The sequence below is a fragment of the Magallana gigas genome, chromosome 4 (assembly GCF_963853765.1).
Source record: "Magallana gigas chromosome 4, xbMagGiga1.1, whole genome shotgun sequence".
Classification (NCBI taxonomy): Eukaryota; Metazoa; Mollusca; class Bivalvia; order Ostreida; family Ostreidae; genus Magallana; species Magallana gigas.
This window is the reverse complement of record NC_088856.1, coordinates 5,262,844-5,267,686: the sequence shown is the minus strand read 5'-3', so window position 1 is coordinate 5,267,686 and position 4,843 is coordinate 5,262,844. Positions and strand designations below refer to the sequence as shown.

The 4,843-nt window shown below is 30.0% G+C and overlaps 1 long non-coding RNA gene across 1 annotated transcript; it reads right to left on the bottom strand.

The window, feature by feature from the left end:
- Window positions 1–1,768: 1,768 nt before the first annotated feature.
- LOC136274383 (uncharacterized) lies at window positions 1,769–3,349 on the bottom strand. Its single transcript, XR_010712696.1, has 2 exons — window positions 3,274–3,349; window positions 1,769–2,065 (listed from the first exon to the last, which is right to left on the bottom strand). It is a non-coding gene; the product is annotated as an uncharacterized lncRNA (long non-coding RNA).
- Window positions 3,350–4,843: the final 1,494 nt, after the last annotated feature.

Sequence of the window (4,843 nt, the reverse complement as noted above, 5' to 3'; positions counted from 1 at the left end):
CTATTTACTGACAGAAAGACAGACTAAGACTGTTGTGTTATTTGAGGATGACAGACAGTTTATTGTCCCCCTCAACAGCAACTATTTCACTTGGCTTCGCCCCATGAAATAGTGGCTGTCTTGGAGGACAATAAACTTGCTATCATCCTCATACCCAGTGAATAGGTATATAATGTCCCATCCACATAAATTTCGAGTTATATAACCTCCCATTTGTAACCTGCAATTTCACAGTGTAAAGTCAACACAACAGTCTTAGCCGCAAGTTTCACCATTCAATTCGCATGTACGTATTAAACATTAGGGGTTTTCATATTGCATACCAATTCCAACAAGGGAGATCCCTCTAATGATGATCATTAAAATTCATTTTATGAATCTTAGCAACACTCATAAGCCTTCAATTGTGCAGCATCTCTTAAGGTGGCTCAAAACACCTTGAAATATTTTCTCAAATCAGCAGAAAATTACTTGATTATGATAGATATCATAATTGATAAGAAGTGTTTAAGTCAAATAGGCAAAAAATATGCAAATTTGGATGAACAATTACATTTTCAAAAATTTAATTCAATAAACAGTAACAAAAGCTCCAGGCGGACTAAAACTCAAACGCTTTAGAAACCCAATACTTTAACCATTAAGCTATGACGGTATACAACCCAATCAAACGATATTAAGAGTTCAACAAAACATTTAAATCGCCATCTTGTGAAGTAGTGTCTTAAAAAGTATAAGTCTAGGTGTAGTGATGTACCTTAATTTTACAAAAATATTAACGGGTACTTTATCCGAATGGTCCCTTGCTACCTTTAACTTAGTACATTTTATGAACAGATGTCTTTGTCTTAGAATAAGAAAGCTAATGCAATTCTGAGAAAAAAGTATACCACATATTGACAATTCCATTGAGGTTTAATAAACATATGGCCATTTAAGTGAACCCACCATTTCCAATTTCTTTTACTCAACACAGATTTACAGGGTTCTCCTTAGTAAAACATCTTTACCTGACCTTTTAGAGGTCAATTGTTGTTCAACCACCTTTAATAAGAAACCTTATTCAATACAACATACATCTACATGATATAATCTTGATAAAAGCATCACATAACTTAGAAATGCCCTTACATGTATACCCACCCCCTATCTTTTGATTTTCATAAAAAGTCATGGTTTGAAATCTTTTACCTAATTTTCTGAAACTTGTGGCAATTTCTATGAGTCATTTCTCACACATATTTGAAAACAATCATCAATGATACTAAAATTTGATCTTTTTATGTTTCTTGAATGATTTGTAGCATTTTAATAATTAAATAGACAAGTATTCCTGCATGTGATTTCTTTTTTCCATGAAAAAAAGTAAGTTAACAATCATATTTATTAAATATCTAATCTATTCTGGTTTCTAGTCTCTTTTTAACCATGATAAAACAGTAAGATCAACAAGTTCAACATCTGCCTTATATAAAATTAAATCCAAACACACCCGGGTAGCTGGAGGCGGCGGAGAATTCCATTAAAAATGTTCAAATTTGACATGTTTTTTTCTACTTTTTTTATGCATATATACCTTAAAAGGATGAAAATAGATTGTTTCTTGCTCATTTCAAAAGTAATTATCATTGCTGGTGTTATTCAAAAGTCAAATGTACATTTACATATCCTACATGTAATCTTATGGAGAAAATTGGAAAGAGTTTGGGTGATTTTTCAACTATGTAAACACATCTAAATATCTTTATAAAATAAAAAATGAAGGAAACATAATTGCATACTTTTATTGAAAAACAAATTTTCACAACAATTATATTTCTTTAAACAGCCTTAATTTTGTTTTTCATAATTTCTTATCAAACATGAACAAACCACAATAGGACATGATGCTTTCTTAAAGTTCCATTATTGTTCATGCATTATCCGATTTAATTTGAATTACCGGTAGATAGTCTGTAGAACACAAGGAATATGCATGTGGGTAGAGGTGACAGGTTAACCTCAAGAGCTGAAACCACAAGAATCAACAGGTAAAAGCCATGTGGTAACAAGAGTCTGCTTTAAGCTGAAATAAAAAAAAAAATAAATTAGCTGTGTTAACATACATGTACTTGTAATAGCTGTGTTTACATTAACATATACAATCATAATATTTTTGGAAAAAATACACTGACCATGCAGTGTTATAAGTATGACATATCCAAATATATGACATTAACATTTAGCCAGTACAAAAACAAAAATGTGCATATCAAGTCATAATATCATAACATTAAAATAATTTCTTGGGTATAGACATATCAGATTGAGAGAGAGCGAGAGCAGGAGTGAGCGAGAGAGTTTGTTTTACTTGAAAAGCGACAGCAATATTTCAATTCATAAACTACAAAGGAATATTACCAATCCAAACAGTGTCAAAGTATAAGCTTCTGCTACGTGTATACCATGTTTTGTCAATTCTACTGGGGTTTATTGCGAATAAATTTAGCGAGGGTTTTTTTTTCTTACGAATTACATGTTTTAAAAACAATACTATGTATAATGCGCATAAAAATGAGGGATTAATAATACATGCTCATTTTAAAATTCAATGCACTTTGGATTTCTTTTACAAGATCGAGATATTTTTGTCATAAAATTAAGATGCCCTCTGACAGTTTCATGAGTCTTTGCCAAGATTAAAAGAGAGAGAGAGAGAGAGAGAGAGAGAGAGAGAGAGAGACAGAGAGAGATCTGAGGCACATGCAGTAAAAATTATTTACATACTATGTAGATGTGATATGCATGTAAAGCTTACCTAAAATGAATCAATATGTATAAAAGATAATCTAATCTCTCAAATTACAATGATTCTGTGAAATACTTATATCTTGAGAAGACTGTTTAATAGATATCATGGAACATTGACCTAAATTCTGAGCTTGATATAATATGAAATTTGAGACTTTTCATCTCGCACTCTGTTTTACATGCCTGTTACACAAGCAATAACCATATAGAGAGCGAGACAAAAGGTCTAATTTTAATTAGATTGAATATTTACTTTGTCAAATATATTTATTTAATTAAACACAAGCCTGAGTTTTTTAATTTATAAATTCAGTGAAGGCGATATTGTAAAGATCTGCTATATTTAAATATTTGGGTAAAGTTATCATCATGCATACATGCACTCTAATTACAACATTCTATTCTTGTGTACCTTAGGACTCCCACCGCTTTTAATTTTAAATTCTTCATGCAATTTACTACTGATATCCTTTCTTCACTTGCCTCGGATAGTCTTTTAAACACCATCACCAGTCCCGTAAATTCATGTGGTCCACTTTGTTTACATGTAAAAATGGCGGTACATAGAATTACCGGAATACCCGCGATTTACCGAAATACCCGGTGAAAACACCGAAATACCCTTCAAAAACATCAAAATACACATTATTATGCCATAAAAAGTATATGTCTAGTATGTTATATAGATAGTTATTGTATATAAAGTTATTTTTTTTAATAAATCAGCCGATTTTCGTGGTTATTGATTAAAATGCAATTCTTCCAAGAAAGATAACTCTTTCATTTAATTTAGTTTTTAACGTGTTGATAAAAACCCAATGTAACTAAAAAATTTTATTAATTTATTTCTTGTAAATAACAATAATTAAATTTGTTTTGAATAATTAATTTAAACTGGACATAAATGTTTTAATCTCATTAAGTTAACAGGTTATTGCCCTGTGACCAATTATCTACTCACAATTATTTTCACGCTTTCGCTAAACATAGATCAAATACATTTTGAAAAAATATAAAACAATTTGATGCTCCTAATTAAAGATCTAACATTTTATGCTTTAATCTTCAATATAAAACAATTTGATGCTCATAATTAAAGATCTAACATGCTATACTTTAATCATAATAATTACTTTGCACTAAAAATAATACCGAACAATTTTCGTCTCCAAATTAAAAAATTATTAGAGGAAATGGTACTATTTTATGTATCATTTGAATTCTGTCTTCCAAAAAGTCAGGATGGCAGGGTCGTATCCTTGCCTTCAATGTAAAACTCAATGTCAAAATGACACAATTCAATGCAGTGATTGTAACAAATGGGTGCATATACAATGTGTGCCCATGTCACCAACCCAACTTAAAGTGTGGTCGCAATCGCATCTATCGTTTCTGTGCAGAAATTGCTGTTGTAACCACAACGGATTTGATCAAGAGAAGTCCCTTAAAAGGTATTTATACTTTGAATATTTTTTTGTCCCACCTTCAATTAGATTTGCATACATCGATTGAAAAAACGTTAAAAATGAAATTGTACATTTGCGAATATTTAATAATGTATTTAGTCCTAAATTTTATCATTGGTCTTTGAATAACAAGATAAATGCAAATCTTATTAAAGGTCGGACAATTAAATAGTTGTAAATAGAATTTGTATATCGGTAACATATTAGTATTTTTTTGTTGAAAGTTTAATACGCCATTTATCTTTTATGCTTAAGCATTGATAAGTTATGAAAATCATAATTTACGTACAGAATTTGTATTGTATTGTAATGTATATCGTCATCATATTTGTATTTTTTAAAGTTTAATAAGCCTGTTTCTTACTTACACTAAGTTATGAAATTTACATGTACATGTATGACTTAGGCAACTTAATCATATTCTACTACTCCTCGTTAAGGTATCATCCATTTCTAGTTCATTAGTTTTGTTTACTATCAGAAATTCTAAATTACATAGAATTAATTTAATAATCACGTTAATTTTAATCTCTAAATCTATCAACGTGTATATAACTAGAATGGCATATATTAGCATTATCAACGAT